General features: G+C 53.5%; 1 protein-coding gene and 1 long non-coding RNA gene across 6 annotated transcripts in view; one reads left to right on the top strand and one right to left on the bottom strand.

Moving 5' to 3' along the window:
• Positions 1–19,809, bottom strand: part of BCOR (BCL6 corepressor) — a 116,216-nt gene that overhangs the window by 55,484 nt on the left and 40,923 nt on the right. The gene's annotated exons all lie outside the window — the stretch shown is intronic.
• LOC109551289 (uncharacterized) lies at positions 1,887–14,162 on the top strand. Of its 3 annotated transcripts, XR_012329169.1 has the most exons (5): positions 1,887–2,132; positions 4,810–4,966; positions 7,360–7,435; positions 7,905–10,907; positions 11,139–14,162. It is a non-coding gene; the product is annotated as an uncharacterized lncRNA (long non-coding RNA). The 3 variants fall into 3 exon arrangements; XR_012329168.1 differs by having other exon boundaries at positions 7,905–14,162; XR_002178017.3 differs by lacking the exon at positions 4,810–4,966 and having other exon boundaries at positions 1,889–2,132; positions 7,905–14,162.

The raw sequence follows: 19,809 nt of genomic DNA, 5'->3' as shown, positions 1-19,809 counted from the left end.
CTTACTCTACCGGTCGGCTCAGCTACAGCCCGGTCCGCAAGCGGGATGGGGGGACATTGCAGAGAGGGGAACGCACAGGAGGGCCGGGTCCCTCGATCCAGGAGACGCCAAACCTCCCTCCCCCGGTCGAGAGCGCAGGTCCCCCTGGCGCGCTCCCCAGCCCAGAGCGCACGCCGTGGCTCCGCACCGGAGCTGCTCAGGCGGCAATTTTTTAAGCCTGCAATTAAGCGAGGCGTCGCCGTGTCCTCTGCTAGTGTCGATCCTGTCAGTCGCACATGGCCTTGGTGCTCCGGTCCGAGGCCCCGCGATTAGTCACAGGCTCGCTTCGCTCCTTCCCTAATCCGCCTCTGCAGGCAGCCTGGGGACGCGGCCGACTTGGCGGCGCTGGCAGGGAGCCACTGCGCGCGGGGCGGGCCGCCTGGCCAGTACCAGCCCCGCTGTGCCCGAGTCGGCGCGGGTCCCGGGGTGCGGGCTTGGGACTCCCTCCTCCCTTCACAGCCCCCAGGCTGGGGCGGCAGCGCCCCTCCTCCTCTCGCCCCACTCCCGGGCCTGCGAGATCTATTTGTGTGGTGTCATTTGCATAAAAATAGGACAAGTGTTTCAGTGCGTTCGAACGCGGGAGGCGAAATTCTTATTGATGTGTCTGTGTGGAGCCCTCGGTTGTCGGAGCGGTTTGATTTAGGGTGTTTGTGTTGCCTTCTGCGAGGAATGAGAGGAAATCCTGCGCAACGCCTTCGGCGGCCCAGCCCCCACAGAGCATCCCCCTCTGCACGGCCCGGAACGGTCCACCGCCTGGACCCCGGCGCGCCGAGTCCACAGCGAGCAGGCTGAGGGCCAGGCGGGCGACCCATTATGACTCATAAAACTGGGCGGCCTAATCACCAGCTGCCAACCCGTTTACGTGTGGCGCTTCCCAATGTTCCCTTCGCCCGGCCCGGGCCTCCAGCAGGTTCGCCCCGGACACGGCTAGAGCCGCTCGGTGGGGGCTAATCAAGTGGTCGCTCGTTCCCGTCAGCAGCGCGGCTTCCCTTCCCGGGCGACCCCCGCGCTCCCGGCCTTTGCGCTGCTCGCCAGCAACTCCTCAGCTTGGACAAATAGCTGGGAGGGCGCCGGCCGCGCGGAGCCAGTAAATCAATCATTAACTCCCCGGCGAGGCCTGGCCAGGGGAGGGAGCGGCGGCCAGAACCGAGTCAGCGGGGCGAGAGCGAGGCCCCCACCCCGGGTTGGGAGCCGTCCACGCGCCAGCAGACAGGGTGCGTGAAAGTGGGTCCCCCCGGGGCCTCCAGGTCCCCTCCAGAAGCCTCCGCCTGCCGGGCCTTTCAAGCCCGCACCTCGCCTCGCCTGTCAGGTCGGGTTACTGTGCGGCCCCCGGGCAGGCTAGAACATTAACGAGCCGCCCCGGGCCTCGCGGCCTGCTCTCCCCAGGAGAGCCTGCCGCGCTTGGGCAAGCTCTTCGGATCCGGTCGGGCTCCTCCAGACACTGGCTTGCCAAACCAAACCGATCGCCCCCGTGTCGACTAGTCTCCCAGCGGCACCCTCCCCACGGAGCCCACCGTGGGGCGGCACGCAGGGGGTTAAAAGCTCCAGTTAGCCCTGGCTCCTCCGCGGCGCTGAGGAAACGCTGATCAAAGTGCTTACGGGGAAGGAAACACACACGCACACTTGGGCCTGGGTCGAAGAAGAGCGACCGGAGGGACGGCTCGGGAGCCGCCTGCCTCGACCCGCTTCCCACACTCCCGGGAACGCGACGGCGGCGGCGGCCCGCGCGATTCTCTCCGCGGAGCTCGGCGCGGCGGGGCCGGGAGGCCGGCGGGGAGGGGGATGGAACGAGGGGGAGGGAGGCGAGCCCGGGCTGCGCGCCAAGAGGCCCAGAGCCGCAGATTAGTCACCGCTCGGCTGGGCGCTCACGGGTGCGCCCGGGAACCGGGAGGGCAGGCGTCGGCCCCGCTCCGCCGGGCTCCCGGGGGCTCGGCGCCGCGGCGCGGGTGCCCCCGCCCCCACCCCTGCGCGCGCCCGGCGCGGCTGGATGAACTCTCGGGGGCTCGCGCTGCGGAGATCCACTTGTCAGTTCAAGGGCAGGACAGAAACTCTGCAAGCAGAGTCTTGCGAACAGGAAATTTCTCATTGACAAGGTGCTGCCCCTCCCCCACGCCCGGCTTCAAAACAAAACAAAAACCCGGCGCGAGCGGTCAATGCACCCAGCCCGGGCCCTCCGTGGTCTGCGCCCCTCCACCGCCTCGGCGACCCCCGCGGCTCGGCCCCGGTCCGGGGAGCGGAGAGCTCGCCGAGCCCCGGGCCCCAAGCTCAGGCGGCCGCCAACAAACAGGCCCGGCGGGCAGGTTGGGCTTGGGTCCCGCCGAGGGCGCCCAGCTGCCACCCTCCGGGGCCCTGGCAGGGTCGGGCGGGGGCGCAGGGCCCGGGAGGTTCCGCACCTCCTCGGGTTATGAACCTGGCGGAGCGGCTTTGCGGAGCTGGAGGCCGCCAGGTCAGCGGCTCCCCGGAGGCGTGGGGGCGGGGAGGCCGCGCGGCGCCGCCGACTCGGTGAATCCCGCTGCGGGGATCCGGGAGGGCGGCGAGCTCGGCCTGGCAAAGTTCTTGTAGAAACTCCATGTTTAGAAACTCCAGCGGCGTCGCGGGAGGAGGGGGCGAAGAGGGCGCGCGGGGCACGCGGGGGCGGCCGGCACCCGCCTTGCACTCCCGGGGAGGGGGCCCGGGCCCCCAGGCCAAGGCGAAGTCTGGAGGGCGGGGACGGCCGGGTTCCCGGCCCGTTCTTTTGTGTCTGCCCCTCTCTTTTCTCCACACTCTAAAGGAGATATTTAAACCCGTTTCATTTATTGAATTCAGCCAGGAGAGGAAGGCTGCCTTTTTAGGGACCCTGATATTCAGGGTAATTTCGTATTTGACATATGTAAATACTTAGTACTCTCAGGTAAGGTCAAATTATTTATCATCTTAATTTATATTTCAATAGGCCTACAATTTAGAGGCGCGAAATGCCTCCTTATGAATCATTATGGTCTATTAGGGGAAGTAATGTATAAACAGCACTATTTGGGAGGGAATCACTTATGTTGACATTTAAATGGCTCTTCAATAGTTAAAAAAAAAGAGAGAGACATTCGAGTGTCTTTGATTAAATATACAATTTACACGACCATCAGCAAAGCCATCAGGAATATAAATTCTTCTTGGGATTTTTATTTATTTCCTTTCTTCCTTTCTTCCTCCTTTCCTTCCTTCCTTCCTTCCTTCCTTCCTTCCTTCCTTCCTTCCTTCCTTCCTTCCTTCCTTTCCTTTCCTTTCCTTTTCTTTCAGCCTTCCAGGGCGTGCATGTCATTTAATCCCTATAGGAAAATCCACACATTCCAGGCAAAATATCATTCTCCTCTCCTCCAGCTAATGGTTTATCAAAAACCCAGGGAATCACCGGAAGTGGGAGCAAATTCCACCAGCAGGCACCCAGTGGGATGTTTATAGACCTTTATACCTCAGTAACAGAATCAACCACTTTCTAACAATATCACAACCGATTTGTGAAACATTGTAGCTTCCCTGCTGGAGTGGAACCTTCCTGAAGGCCTGTGTCCATTCATGCAACCTTCTGTTCCCACAGCACTCAGCACAGGGCCTCGTACCATTTTAAGTCATCCTCCTACACCTGCTAAAATATCACTGGCAGAGGCTCTTCCTGACTGCCTCCCTCCCCCACCCCCGTGCACTCTTTATTGAATTACTCTGTTGTATTCATTCCCTTGAAGCGTCTTCCATCTTTAGAATGCCCTTCTTTAGCCCCACATCTCCTTCCCCGGCTCCCTATTTATCCGTTCCCCTGCACAGCTGTAGTTCTCAAAAGAGGTGTCTACGTCCATTAGTATTTCCATTTCCTTACCTTGTGTGCCCTCTAAAACTCAGCTCGTTTTGAAGTTATTCGAAGATATTGGGATAAATTACAGCTTTGTTTGTAACAGCATCATATTAGAAACAACCTAAATGTCCAGCAATGACATTGATGGTTCATGCATACAAGGGAACATTCTGTACCTCTTTAAAAAATAAAAATTTGCTCTGCACTATTGATAGGGAACGACCCCCAAGGTCTATTGTTAGGGGAAAACCATAACGTGCAGAATGGGTGTGTATAGTACGTTACAATCTGAGTACCTCACCGTTTAGGGGATACAGACACATATCTGTCGGTACATTAAACATCTTCAACACTGCTGGGGAAGATTAAACATCTTCAACACCCTCACCACCCCTTTCTTTATTTTCAGAAATGGGAACACACTGCACAAGGTGTTCCCTACCTCACCTATAAAACTTATTGCTTCATCTTACAGATCATTTTCTATAGCAGCACTTGGAGATGGGCTCTGGCTGTGCCAAGGCCTGTGGAATTTCACTGTATAGATGCCTCATTTATCACACTCTTCAACCCACACTCTTCAACCTCCACCCTCCCTAGCTGTTCTGCAGAAAGGGCTCAAGATCACCTGCCACTTCCTTGTTGCTGGAGGGCGGGGATGCAGGGGGTGGGGGTCAAGCCTTCCTTGGCCTTGGAAGCACTCAACACCCCTGACCACTCCCCACTTGAACTGCTCTTGGCTTCCCAGATACCACACACACATGGTTTGCATCCTACCTCTGAGTCTCTTTCAGTCTCTTTCTGGACTCTTCTCTATGCTATACTAGTTGCCTTGGGCCTGGGTCCTTCCTTCTCTCCCCCCTGCCCCAATCTCATCCAGGCTCATGGCTTTAAATACCACCTACTTGCTGATGACCTGATAACCCTTCAATTTGTTTTTCCAGTTCCAGACCCCCATATCAAACGGCAGACCTGACATCTCAATTTGGCCATCTATGACCAGCTTCATGATAACAATAGTGAACATCTGCAGAGTGCTGGCAACCCTCTTCGAAGGACTTCCTAGAAATTAATGATTAATCCTTACAACTACCCTCTGAGGCAGGTAGAATTATTATCCACATTTTACGGATGAGGAAACTAAGGCAGAGAGGTCACAGAACATTCCCAAAGTCACTGGGAAAATGGTGGAGCTAAGATTCAAACTCAGTCAGCCGTAGAGTCCACATTCTTTGTCACCCTGCTTCACAGCCTACCTAAAACTGAATTTTTAAAGAAACCAATTAATCTACAAATATTTTGGGGTATTTACTACATGTCAGGCCCTGCAACAGGTCCTGGGGAAAGAGTGGCAAGCAGGACAAACTGTCCCTTAAAAAAGAGACCTGCTCGTCCCTTGGGACCTGCCCTTTGTCCCAATTCCCTTCCCTATGGCAGAAAATGTCTCAGCCACTTCAGGGCTTAAAGCATAATCTTGGGGGTGGGAGGGAAGGGGTCATTCTAGACCTGTCTCCTTCACCTCCCACCTCGCCTTCCTCCAGTCTGATGGCAAGCCTAACCGATTCTACTTCCAAGTGTTCTATCCAGTCAACCTACTTCTTCCCATTCTCCCAAATCCACCTTGGCCAGGGCACCATCTTCTTGCCTGGGTTAGCACACAGGCTTACTAGTCCCACTGTTCTCTGTGCTGCCACTCTCACCCTCCCCCAACCCATCCTCCACATGGCAGCTACAAAGTCTTTTGAGAAAAAAAAAAGCATGTCACATGTCACTACCCCACTAGTTCCCACTGTACTTGGAACAAAACCCAAACTCCTTAACAAGGCTTCCAGATCCCCGCCACCTCATGGCTTGCCACTGTCAGCCTCACCCTCTGAGGGCCAGCACATATGGCCCCTGTTGTTAATAGGCTCTGAGCATTCCTCCCTGGGCTGTCATCTCCCCAACAAGACTGTACGCTCTGTAAGGACAGGGTGCGCCATCACTGTGTACTAAGTTTGCATCAATATCCCGGAATGGACACGTACAAACATACCGTTCTCATAATGTTGTTTGTGGCACATTGGTGGCACAACGCCTGGCACATATAAATGCTTCAAAATACACTTCATTTATTTTTTACTTTTGGCCTCACCACGCGGCACGTGAAATCTTAGTTCCCCGACCAGGGATCGAACCCGTGCCCCCTGCGGTAGAAGTGCAGAGTCCTAAACACTGGACCACCAGGGGATTCCGCCCCCCCAAATACTTGATAAACAGTAAATGAGTCAGTGAATGCTTCATACGTTTTTGCTAACTGTAATCAATATTCTATATCATGGCCAGAGAAGAAACCAAATTCAAGAGAGCAAAACAAGGGACTTCCCTGGCCTTCCAGTGATTAAGACTCCGCCCTTCTAATGTAGGGGGCACGGGTTTGATCCCTGGTCGGGGAACTAAGATCCCACATGAATCACTTTTTTTGGTGCAGCTGGCCAAAAAAAAAAATACACAAATAAATAAATTTTTTTTTTAAAAAAAGAGTAAGGTAATTACGGGCATGTGCTTCAGGAAAAGCTGGGTGTCCGGGCTTGCAGGGAGTAGCTCTGTAGTTCTGGTGAGGATCGAGACCTAAGAAATTAGGAGAGTAAAGCATGAGGGCAGAGGAGCCATTATCGCCTGGGGAGGCTCATGGCAGCATGGGATGCAAGTATACAGGCGTTTGTCAGAGGAGCCAGGGTTCCTGGGTGTGCACGCTGAGGGCGGGCCTTGGACGTTCCTATCCTTGCTAAGTGCCACAGAATATCGGCCCCAGGAGGTGAGAGAGGGACGTCCTAGCCAAGAAGAGCAAGACAGAGCCCAAAACTCCTTAGAGTATTTTGCCTGTTGCCAACCACTTGGTCCTTACTTGGTGGCAAAAGACTGAGACCACCCTTCTTCTCCAGACCCTTAGAAACCAGAAGAGTGGGTTCTGGTCACAGGTGACCTTGGGCAATTGGAGTTCTTCTCTCAATCCCATGCCGCCGTTTGACTTTGAACAGTAACTATGGCATTAGGATGCATTTGATAGCAAAGCAAGTCTTTTTTAAGGATGAATAATTCCTCCATGATAAAAATAGCTACTGTTTATTGAGGGCCTTCGCTCTTTTCAGTTACTTTATTAGGTAGATTCCCAAGTTACCTCACCAAAGCCCCAAAAATAACCCTATGGGTTAAGTATTATGATTCACATTATACAGCTAAGGAGACGGAAGCTCACAATTGCCCTCCCCAAATATATAGCTAATCTAACTGAGTCTGGCGACGGGGATTCTACCTGACTCCAAACCTGGGCTCTTTCCAGTAGAGTAATTGTTTGTCTCCCACGCATATGCACTGTTCCCCCAAACCTTAAACTATTTCTGGGATCAGATCCTACATAGCTTCTCCAGTCCTGTCCCTCTGGGGTCGTCTTGACAACTCGCCAACTGGAGTAAATATCATAAAAGGAGTTTGTTTCTTTCTGGGATCAGCAGGTCTTGGTTGATGTGCTGTGTTCACCATGGGAACCTAAGAATTTATCATCTGTGTGAAGAGTTGCCTTCCTCTCAGGTAAGCTTTGAAAAAGTGAAGGGCCAAGTTCAAGGGAAGGACTTCCTCCCCAGAACAAGTAGATTGTCTAGCTCTGTTTGGAAAGTGTCTGCACCTCCACCAGTACTAAATTATGGCTCAGCGTTCGGTGAGATTATAAACCACCTTGCCCTTTCAGACTTCTGGGCAACGTTTTTCCCAGCTTTGGGCTTTGATAAAGATTACTCTGCTCTTACCATGGGGAGAGCTAAAGCAGGGAAGAGAGGATATTGGGAGAACCCTCGACACAGCCCCTCTGAAGTTCTTGAATTTGGGGAGGAGGAGGGCCACTAGCCCTTTTCAGCTCTTAGGAGAACAATAGCTAGGATTTATTAAGAGCTCACTATCCACCAGGCACAGTTCTAAACACTTTATATGCATTACTAATCTCATTTCACATATGGGCACACTATCCCATAATAAAGGTACTATTATTATCCCCATTTCACAGATGAGGAAACTGAGGCTTAGAGGATAATTAACTTGCCTGCTTGCCTGGACACTCATTGCCTGATTCCTAGAGCCTAAACTTTGATCCACGCAGTCTTTCCAACTCTCCAGGCACCTGTGGTCAACGTCATGACTCTGCCAATTCCACAGGCGCATCATAATTGGGTGCTCCCTTTGGATCTAAAGGAAATGGCCTTCACTGCATGCTGGCATGCCAACGATGCCCTCTGAGGACATGACGACAGTGAATTTGTCCCAAAGGTCTCTCTGAGATGCCTCTCGTGTTCTGTCGCTTTCCAAGATGCAGCCTGTTCAGGGTAAGCAGAAGCTCTGGGATGACCCCCGTGACGGAGTGTGGTCACATCCCCGCCCTGGTCTCTTTGACAAAGCATGCTGGCCAGTCGGCGGATGCCCTCACCAGTTCAATGCCAGTGGTTGCGCCGGGACCTTCCTGCCCTATTTGCTGGCACAGGGAGCGTGCAGGAGGGAAGATCGAGCTCCAAGATAATTCAGGTTCTGTCTTTCTTCAAACCAGCCTCTGTCCTCTGCTCTAGCTCCGCCGACAATGATTAATGCGCCACTGACTATTTCCTTTCTTCGGCTTCTCCCTGGCTTTGGGGTTTAATTTCACAGCCTTTGCCAGAGTTTCTCCTCAGCAGAGAGTAAATACTTGGAGATTGGAGCACAGCCCTTGGTGTTACTCAGAAAGCGTCCCAGGCAGCAGGTGGCACGGGGCCATCCCTGGAGTAGGTGATGCCACTGTTTAGGGTTCAGTGCTAACCCACCACCTCCACCAATGAAAGCCTAATCTTTTAATTATTCTGAAAATACCCAAACTAAGGATGGCAGGGAAGGCAATTAATAGGATTCATACGGTCTAGTCCTCATTTGTAATTATATATTATTATTTTTCTCCCTACTTTGTTCCAATAATGATTTAAGGCTGCTTCCAAAAATACACAAAACCCAGCAAAGATAAATAGAGTGGGACGTGAATTATAATGTCATGCCCACTCACAACCTCTGTGCTCCGTTCCACATATAGAACTGAATTCATAACGCCTTTCAAAAAGGAGGTAATTGGGACTTCCATGGTGGGGCAGTAGTTAAGAATTCGCCTGCCAATGCAGGGGACACGGGTTCGAGCCCTGGTCCGGGAAGATCCCACATGCCGCAGAGCAAGTAAGCCCGTGCGGCACAACTACCAAGCCTGCGCTCTAGAGCCCACGAGCCACAGCTACTGAGCCCACATGCCACAACTACTGAGCCCGCGTGCCGCAACTACTAAAGCCCACGTGCCTAGAGCCCGTGCTCTGCAGTGAGAAGCCACTGTAATGAGAAGCCCACGCACCGCAACAAAGAGTAGCCCCGCTCGCTGCAACTAGAGGAAGCCCGCGTGCAGCAACGAAGACCCAACGCAGCCAAAAATAAATACATTTATAAAAAAAGAAAAATGAGGTAATTCTGCTGTTTTGGTGGCAACACTAGGTTCTTTGAAAAGCAAGGGGGTGGTACACAGTAATGAAAGGACCGGGGAGGGCACAGAGATCCCATTTCTAATGCTGATTCCCTCGGTGTGTGACCTTGGGCAAGTCACTCACCCTCTCTGGACTTTGGATTCTAAAATCCTCAAATGTCTCTGCCCATCTCTGAGGCCTCCCCGCCACCATCATCACCATCACGCAGGTGGAAGCCAGTACTGCCCATCTAGCATGAGGCCCCCTAGGAATTACTATTAGAGAAATGGGTTCCCAGGAATACCTCTCTCCATCTCTCTCTCTCTCTCTCTCTCTCTCATAAACACACACACACACACACACACACACACAGAAAAATCTTCCCGGACACTGGAACAATGGAACTTGAATGGTCTCTTCCCCTAAGGCAAGAACCCTTTCTAATCTTTAGCTAAAGAGACACTTCTGGGATCAGGGTAGCATGGAGAATGTCCTGCTGAGAGGCAGGGGGTCTCTCCCTCCCTCAGGTGTGAGCTGCTTTCCTTCCTCCTCCTACAGTTCAAGATCCTCTTAGAACTCGGCCCGCCTCTCCAGATGCAGTCTCAACTGCCTTCACTCCCTCCTAACCCCATTTTTCATTTGTTTATCAATTCCAGCACCTAACACCACCGGCCTCAAGGCCGCCAGGGAGACTGATTTTAAAATGCAGGCCCGCCTCAAAAGCACACTCTCAATTTACCTCAGGTTTTAAAGTGGGCAAAGCCAATCTAAAGTGTCAAAAGTCAGCCTAGGGGTGACCTTGGAGGAAGGGGGACAACGGAGAGGGGCATGCCCCCTGGGAGGGGGCACAACAGGGAGTTCGGGGTGGGGGGCCTGGGAATACGCTGCGTCGTGACCTGGGTGCTGGCTACGCGGGTGTGCCCAGCTTGTAACGATTCTCCAAGCTATACATTTAGGATTTAGATAATTTTCTGTCTGTGTGCTGCACTTCAATAGAACGTTAACAAAATAAAAAATATAATAGGGAATTCCCTGGCTGGCCAGTGCTTAGAACTCAGTGCTTTCACTACCGAGGGCGCGGCTTCGATCCCTGGTCGGGGAACTAATATGATCCCCGCAAGCCGCGGGGACGTGGCCAAAAAGAAAAAAAATACAATAAATAAAAAAATACGCAAACGAACTGGGGAAGGAGGCGGCTTATAATTGCACGCGAGCTCTTGGGCAGGAGAGCCGGCTGCAGGAGAGCGGGGGACACTCTGGGTGGAGTCGGGGTGGGGAGGCAGGGCAGTGAGGTTTTTCTAGAGACAGCCAGGAAGCACGGTTTAAAATCACGGGAACGGAAGCGAACTTTCTGCTCCATGATAGAAGCAAGTCGTTGAGAGCAGTGCACCAGGTGGATGGGCCATGCTCAGGGGGAGGTTTCACAGCACCCTGCCCACGGCCCAGGATACCAGCGCAAGAGCAGCAAGTACACAGCGTTAGCGGTTGGCCAGGCCCCCTGATCCGGCCTTTCCTGCCATCTTCCTCGCCTCCGCGGACCCAGACAGGTGAGCCTTTCCCCCACTGGTGCCCATGAATGTTCCCCTCCGGGAACCCCTCTCTCCCTTCTTTCCTCTAACCCTGCTTCTTCTCCCTGGTTCCCACACACCACCTGGTCATGACACCCAGTTATGGCCAGAAAGCAGTCCAGGGACCGGGGAGTCACCTCTGAGCTCTCTGACCACCCCACTCCTCCAGCCTGACCCATCACCAAATCCTGTTTTCTGTCCCCTTGGCAGCTCTAGGAGTCATCCATTCCCTCTGCATCCAGCGCCCGCCTAGCACAATCTCTTGTCTGAGACCTGGCAATGACCTCCTAACTGGCCCCCTGCATCCGCTCCTGCCCCTCTGCCGTCCATTTCCAGCACAGCAGCCAACAGCAACGACCATACCTGCAAATCTCGACTGCTACTGGGTACCAGGTGCCCTTCCAGACACTCAGCACATCCTGGGGAGCAAAATGGATGCCTGTCCTTGAGGTGCTTGTATTCCAGCAGGAGAGAGATGGATGATAAACAATAAAGGTAACGGGTCTTAAAAAAAATTGCCTCGGACAGTAGACAGATACACACCAAGGAAAGACAGGGGGGAGCAGGTAAGGGCCAGCAGGAGGGCAGGGGGTCAGGAGAAGGGTTCAGGATTCAGGGGTGGTCAGGGGAACCCTCTTTGAGAAGGTGAGAGGTGAGCAAAGACTCGAAGGAGGTGAGGGAGCCCAGAGGATTTCTGGAGGAAGAGAGTTGCAGGCAGAGGCATAGCCAGTGCAAAGGACCTGTGGCGGGAGGGTGCCTGCGGCGTGTAAGGAACAAGCAGGATTCCAGTGTGGCCAGAGTGTAAAGCAGGAGGATGGATCAGAGAGGTAATAGGGGGCACAGCGCCCTGGAGCCAGAGCAATGGTACCCCTACAGCTCTCACTACTGAGATGAAGGTGAAAACCCTCAGTCAGCTCACCAGGCCCTACCCTTCAGACCTTTGCTCTCAGCTTCTGTTTCCAGCCCCTTCCCACATCCGGGCCATCCCAGCAGACTGCCCGGATCCGTCTTCCCTCCACCCCACTTTCCTAGTCATTTGGAGCTCTATCTAAACAGCATTGCCTCTAAGACACATTCCCCCGAGCCAGGTTAGTCCCCCAGCTTCACCCTCTCAAACCACCTGGTCCTTAGCCTTACACCGCAGGCCTCACCAGTTCGCAGCAATCTATCTTTAAGTCTATAATTAGTTCATTTGGTTCATCGCCATCTCTGACGGGTGTTTACTGTATACCAGGCACTGTCCTGGGCGCCAGGGCACCGTGGAGAACAAGATTGACAGGGTCCCGTGCTAAGGGAGACGGACCATAAACACAAAGCAAATAGAGAAGATAACTTCGGATGATGATATGAGCTGCAAAGATGAAACAGGGCAGCGTGGCTGCGAAGGGCGGGGATGACCAGGGAGGCCTCATCCCGGGCATGGCTTCTGAGCTGAGAGGGGACCCGCTGTCTGGGGATACGGGGAAAAAGAGCTCCAGGCAGCTGAAGGGTAAGTGCGCAGGTCCTGAAGTACGACTGCCCCTGAACTATTTGAGCAAGTGAACGACGACGGCCTGTGTGGCTGGAGCCGAAGGGGCTCGTCTCTCCAGCTAGAAAGGCGGTCCCACAAGACCCAGGACCCCTGTGTTTCCTCTGTGTCTGCACCCACGGTGCCTGCCCACAGCTGCCACTCACCACATTTGTTGGATAAAGGAGTAGAAATTTCATTTCTGCACCTCCTTCCATCCCACTTTATCCCTGAACTCTTCCCAGTCGTCTCCAGACCTCCAAGAACACTTCCTCCCCGAAGCCGAAACCTCAGAACCTTTGCTTGAGATCCTTGGACGGTCAGCTTGGGGCCGGGCAACCCCTTGAAATAGTGCAAAAATGGTGGCCTTGGTGCCCGTGTCCATTTTTCCGGGGGCGCACGCACCAAAGTCCGGAAGTTCTGAGACCTGACCTTTCAAAACCTTTATGAAACAGTGACCCGAATCCCTGGCTTTGCAGATGTGGGAACTGGGGTGTAGAGGACGGACCGTGTATCCCGGGCTCCCCATCAGGCCGCCAGCTGCTAGGCCACGAGACCCACCTGATGTGGCTTCAGGAAGCCGGTGTGGGTGCTCTCTGACACTAGCAGCCTCACAGACGCATGTGAGGTGCCTTGCCGCCGGCCCCTTCTGTTTGGTTGTCCTCGCTTTAACCTGTAACGCGCTCTAAGTCCCTTGTGGCTGACGTCCTTCCTCCTGGGATTACGCATTCCTTGGGGGCAGGATGGGCTTCTTGGATTTTTTTAAAAATGTTACTTAACCTTACTCTTTACTTCTGCGTCTACACACTTCCAACTGAGGGACCCCACGAGCACCGGCTGCCCAGTCAGCTCCCTCCTCCCACGCCTGAAGGACCACGGAAGCCGCCACGTGGGGCCTTCACTGGCCTGTGGTCGGGCCTGTGGCTGGATATTCTTAGCAGCCTTCAGCCGTTCATCCCGAGAATCTCAACTCCCCTGCCACCAGGGCTTAGATCGCTCACCGCCAGGGCCAAGATGTTCTCTGTTTCCAAGCAGACAACTCAGAGTGAAGCGAAGCGTGCTTGGTTCAAAGGCCCACAGCCCAGCGTCACACAGCCAGTGGCTGCGCGCTGCCGCCTGGGCCTGCCGAGCAGCCAGACTGTTGGGAGAACGCGTTCTGACTTAGCAGGAACCGCGCGGCGCGGCAGGGGCTCTTGGCCACAGCAGGACGGTTAGTGTGGCTGACCTCTTTCCCGGGCCCTGGGGCAACTCGGAGGCCAGGGAGTCTCAGATACTGGCTGACCTTCCTTTCTACAGGTCGAAGGCATCCACTGTGGGTCAAGAGGCAATTCTTTTTGGTCGTTTCTTACCATTATTATTTTTTTAATTTTAATTTTATATTGGAGTATAGTTGACTTACAATGTTGTGTTAGTTTCAGGGGTACAGCAAAGTGATTCAGTTATACATATACATATATCTGTTCTTTTTCATATTCTTTTTCCATATAGGTTATTACAGAGTATTGAGTAGAGTTCCCTGTGCTAGACAGTAGGCCCTTGTTGGGTATCTACTTTATATATAGTAGTGTGTATATGTTAATCCCCAACTCCTAATTTATCCCTCTCCCCACCCTTCCCCCCCGGTAACCAGAAGTTTGTTTTTGAAGTCTGTGAGTCTGTTTCTGTTTTGTAAATAAGTTCAGTTGTATCATTTTTTTTAGATTCCACATATAAGTGATCTCCTACGATATTTGTCTTTCTCTTTCTGACTTCACTTAGTATGATAATCTCTAGGTCCATCCATGTAAGCAGCAACTTTAAAAAAAAAAAGGAGGGGCTTCCCTGGTGGCGCAGTGGTTGAGAGTCTGCCTGCCGATGCAGGGGACACGGGTTCGTGCCCCGGTCCGGGAAGATCCCACATGCCGCGGAGCGGCTGGGCCCGTGAGCCATGGCCGCTGAGCCTGCGCATCCGGAGCCTGTGCTCCGCAACGGGAGAGGCCACAACAGTGAGAGGCCCGCGTACCGCCAAAAAAAAAAAAAAAAAAAAAAAAGGGGGGGGGTCCTGGGGATCAGAAATCCCCGTTGTGGCTTTTTCCTGAAATCCTTGGGTGAATTTCCCTTCTGGATGAACCTGTTTCTCCCACCCTGGAGGGTACCTCACCCCTGGCCTGCCACCAAGCTGTGTGTGCAGTGGCAGGGGTGGGGATGCGGGTGGGTGGTCACTGTGGGCGGGAGGGCAGTGTAGTCAGTAGGGACGCTACAGTCAGTTAATCGCATTTTGGGGGTGAAGGTTTCTGCACATTCACCGTTCCGTCAATTAACAATGGTGTTCAGAGGCAGAGCTCGTCGGGCCGCCCCGCAGAGCTGCGGCTCTGGCAGTGGGTGTTGGCTTTGTCAGCCTTTTCTGCTGGGCTGCTACCAACACCGCATCCCTGAGCTGCGCTGTGTGCCCATCAGGACTGCAAATAATACGGCCCTTGACCTCTCCCAACTCCGCACCTTTTCTTCTTGTTTTCTTCCACACTTTCTCATTTCTCTTGGGGTGGCTGGACCTACAGCTGTGTCTTACTTTCCTGCATTTGTCTGGCTCCGGGAGAGTGTGTGTGTGTGTGTGTGTGTGTGTGTGTGTGTGTGTGTGTGTGTGTGTGTGTGTGTGTGTGTAAGGGGGTTCTGGGGGGAGCAGAAATGTTTCCTCTCTCCCGGCATCACCGTTCCACCAATCCACAGCAGATAAAAGTCAGGTTCAATGTCAAAACCCCCGCGTCTTTGAGGATGCCACATGGTGAGGAAAGGCAGCTGTGGAATGGATTTGGGGGAAGGGGCAGGGGCCTGGGAGGGGAGGAATAAGAACCAGAGAAGCTGCGATAGGAGAAACCTTCCAAATCCCCAATGGGCTCTTGGTGACTTTGGGATATGAGGACTGGGGGGGAATCGTTGAGCTAGGGGTGAAGGGGACCACAAAGATTCCAAACTCAATTCTATTCTTCAAACTCTTATTAAACACCCCGTATGTATAAGTCAGGTGTTATGGGAACTAGACTGCCCTGAAAAAGACACCCCCAGGCGCCTGGGGGAAGCGGCAGGCCAGGTGGAAGATGGAGGGGTTTGTCTGGGGCCTGGGGCGTGGGGTGATAAAGGCCGGTGAGGCCAGCCTGGCTTGTCCTGTTCTGGGAGATTGCCCACACAGTCCCTTCAAAGCCAGGGGGCCAGTGGCACAGGCACGTGAGGTCCTTGCAGCCTGCTGAGCCCCTGCAGTGATGTACTAGGGGCAGCTGCCCGGGGAAAGATGCGTGTTTGTCGGAGAGAGTGAAACTGGAGGGTTTAAGGACCTAGAGCTGGAGTTCTTCCTCGCTAGCCTCACAATGGGCAGGTAATAAAATGGCAGAAATAACAGTACTAGCAGTTGCATGTTTGAGTATTTACTATAGTCTCCTGTCATAGATTAAAAATGGCCAAAAAAAAAAAAAAAAGATGGTCACAACTTCTTTGTAGCTCTCCCCACCAAAGGGCGTGTTATGGGATGAATCGTGTCCCCCCAAATCCATATTTTGGAATCCTAAGCCCTAGTAGATCTGAATGTGACTGTATTTGGTGTTAGGGTCTTTAAAGAGGTAATTAAGTTAAAGTGCGGTCATTCAAAATGAGTTCACACAGGTGGGCCCTAATCCAGTCTGACTGGGTCCTTATAAGAAGAGGAAATATGGACACAGACACACAGAGAGAAGACCATGTGAGGACACAGGAAGAAGGTAGCTGTCCACAAGCCAAAGGAGAGACGCTTCAGAAGCCACCAACCCTGCCCACACCTTGATCTTGGACTTGCAGCCTCTAGATCTGTGAGGCAGTATATTTCGGTGGTTTTAGGCGTCTAGTCTGCGGTACTTTTGTTATGGCAGCCCGAGCAGACTAATACAGAGTGGAATCTACGTCCCCTTCCCTAGAAGCTGGGCTGGCCTGGTGACTCACTCTGACCAACAGAATGTGGCAGAAGTGATACTGTGTGACTTCTGAGATAAGGCCTTACAAGACCTTGCGGCAACCTGCTTCACTGTCTCAGGCAGTTCTGAAAATACCACCTAAGGAAGCCAGTCTTGTGTATTAGAGGATTCGAGGTGACACGTTGGAGAGCCACTGTTCACCCCAGCTGAGAACTGGCACTGACTGCCATACTGTGTACGAGGCCATCTTGGGCCTCCCCTGAGATGAGTGAGCTGCATGAACGAGCCCGGCCAACCCACCTGACGGTGAGGAAGAAGAAATTGTGGTTGTGTTAAGCCACTGCATCTTTAGAGCAGTTCGTTACACAGCAATAAATCTCATTGAAACATACTATAGAAAGGGTTCCATCCCAGAGTTTTAGAAGAAAGTTATGTTTTCGTGACTATTGGGCAAAGCCCTCCATTAAGTGAGAAAAATCTTTATCTAGAACTCTTTCTTCCCTCAGCTACCTCTGGCTTGACCCCGCACTTTGTCTGTGCCTGCTGTTTCCAATTCTGAGGCACAGCATGGGGTACCTCTCAGGAGGGAAAGGGGGCAGGGAGCGCTTTCCCTGAATCATCAAGAGAGAGGAAGACCTCCATTTCTTTATCTGCCAACAAGGAGCGGCTGCCTATGCCAGTCAAATCCCCGGATGTCGTTTAACCAAACGCCTTCTGGATACACAGCCGTAGAATCGCTATGGAAATGGCCACCATTTATTAAGCACCTACTAAGTATTAGGTACATATTGAATGCATTCTCTTATTTAATTCTCCTAGAAGTATGGGCAAAACAAGTCACTAGTCGCAATGATTACCCTCTTGTTGATGAGGAAACTGAGACTCAGAGAGGTTAAGTATCTCTCCTAAGGTCACAAAGCTAGTGGGCCTGGACTTGCAAAGTGACAGTCTTTCTTCTCCCCCAAGGTTTGATGCTTAAGGAGAATGGGGATCCCCCTCCCCCGCAGTGAATAGAACTAGGAGGAGCTGGTCTAGAAGGAGGAGCCAGGCCAGGTTTGCAAGGGAGAACGGGGGCGGAGCCACCTGGAAAAGCCTCAGGGAGCAGGGGACGCAGTCCGAACGGGGGAGGAGCTGGGAGGCCTTGGGGAGGTGGAGGTGGGGGGTGTGGGGAGCTCTTCATTGTCCTTACCTGGGGGCAGGAAGGGGCGGATGGAACCCACCCCTGTAGCAGGCCGCCCCTCCACCACCTCCCTCCCGGCTCCCCGCTGGTTTCTCCTTCTGGATGACTCCGCCCTCCCGGGGCAACTCCCCAGGCTCTCCTCCGTCCTTCCCTCACTCCTGCTTATGCAAATCCCTAACCACCGAAGACCAGCTTGATTAGGGGCTGACTGTGTGCCCGGGGCCCTGCCAAGTGCTTATCTGCATCCCCTCATTTCCTCCTCCCGACTGACGCTTCAAGGCGGGCACCTCGTTATCCCCACTTTACAGATGGGGAAACTGAGGCACGGAGCTGTGAGAGGATGAGCAGCCTGCATTATGGCCTAGCCCTCCGAGAGCTGTCCGGCCGTGGATTCCTGAGGTGCTTACACATGTGTATCGTTCACTTGGGCACGTGCTGCCTGTTCCTCTCCTGGAGAGGCATCACGAGGCCTGTGGACCATTTCTCGCCCTCAGCACGGTGTTGGGCACGGAGGAGCGCAATAATGTGAGCTCTGGGGGCTAAAGCGTTGCATGGCTGTGCGGCTCTGAGCCTTACCCCGCCCTGCTCTGAACAACACGGTCGCCCAACGTGAGGTGAGGCTAGTGGCGGTGATGAAGAAGGTGAGAGAGCCCCAGGAGGAAAAGCAGGAGGACCAGAGGAAGCAGCGTCCTCAGACTGCCAAACACAGGTCCCGCCGTCTTTTTCCAGAATAAGGGTCCATGGGAGAGCACCTCAGGGAGGGCACCAGGCCACCTTCCCAAAAGGCAGCAGCTCACTGGAGCAGACGCATAAGGGCTCCTCCCTCTTCCGTCCTGCCTTCCCTGTTGGGCAAATCCTACCCACTCTGGCACCAACTGGAACCCAGCCTCCCTCTTAACGCTGCCTTATCCGGAGGCACCCTTGAAGGCAGCTCTGGAAGGCAAGCCATCCCCCATCTTCCCCTGGCAGCCCGGGAGCTGGCCCAATGGTCTCCCTTTGACCTCTCCTCAGCCCCCGACTCTCTCCTGACCTGGGGGCGAAGAAAGCAAGGGCAGAGATGGGACCCACTCCTGAACAAGGGAGGGAGGAACAGTGCTGCCAAGAGCCACTCTCTCTGACTGCTTTCTATTCAGTTGCTACTCAGTTCCCCATCCCAACACGTGTGGGCCTCCCAAGGGACCCACACCAGGGCATCTGTCCTGGAGACATCGTGTCCTCAGCCGGGTGTTCCCATCTGGAGCCCAAGAAGGTTCCAGTTGAGCCCAGGCACTTGGTTGGGGCTGATACGGGGTCTCAGGGGACCACGGGAGACCTTGTGCACCCAACAACCCCCATCGGGGAATCAGAAAGTACCTCACTGCTGCCCTGTACTAACTAACCCAAGGCACTAGAAATGACTGGAAACTGAGAAAGAGGGAGTTCCCTGGTGGTCCAGTGGTTAGGACTTGGCGTTTTCACTGCCGGGGCCCAGTTTCAATCCTTGGTCGGGAAACTAAGATCCCGCCAAAAAAAAAAAAAAAAAGAAAAACTGAGAAAGGCTGTCCCTTCACCCCATCCTTACAGCCCAGTAGACATGAACAAAAGCAACTGGAAACCTGGCACCTGGCACTGACTTTGCCCTGGGAGCTCCTGGGCCTCAAACTAGAAGAAGAGGAATTCACATTTGTCCAGCACTTCAAAGATATCTCACTTAATCCTGATCACAACCCCATCAGATACCGTGGCAGTTTTAAACAGGTCCGTGGGTCGTTTGACACTCTTCCCATCAAGAGGTGGGGGCGATGCTCCCACTCCTAGAAATCTGGGTGGGCTCGTGACTGCTCTGAATGCAACAGAAGTGATGCCGTGACACTTCTAAGGCCAAGTCAGAAAAAGCCATGCAGTTTCCTCCTGGCTTTCTGGGGCACCCGTTCTGGGACAAGTCAAAAAGAAGGCATGGCCATGCTGGGGAGTCACAGGTAGACGCCCCGGTTTACAGCCCAGCTGAGGTCCCAGACAATGGCCAGCAACAACTGCTAGCCGCGTGGGCGTGCCATTTTGGACATCCCTCAGATGGCTGCACCCCCTGTTGATATCTGACTGTAACTCCCAAAGAGAACCACCCGGCTGAGCCCTTCCAAGAACTCCTGACCCACAGAATTGTGACCAAAATAAAACAGTCGTTTTAAGGGGCAAAGTAATTTGTTGATAAATTACCAACAAATCTGGGGTCATTTTTGCACCAAACCCAGATCCATAGTGAGGTTCCCACTTCACAGAAGAGGAAACTGAGGCTCA

This window comes from Tursiops truncatus, chromosome X, assembly GCF_011762595.2.
Source record: "Tursiops truncatus isolate mTurTru1 chromosome X, mTurTru1.mat.Y, whole genome shotgun sequence".
NCBI classification, from domain to species: Eukaryota; Metazoa; Chordata; class Mammalia; order Artiodactyla; family Delphinidae; genus Tursiops; species Tursiops truncatus.
Note: the sequence above shows the minus strand (reverse complement) of the source record. Positions and strands in the feature narration are given on the sequence as shown.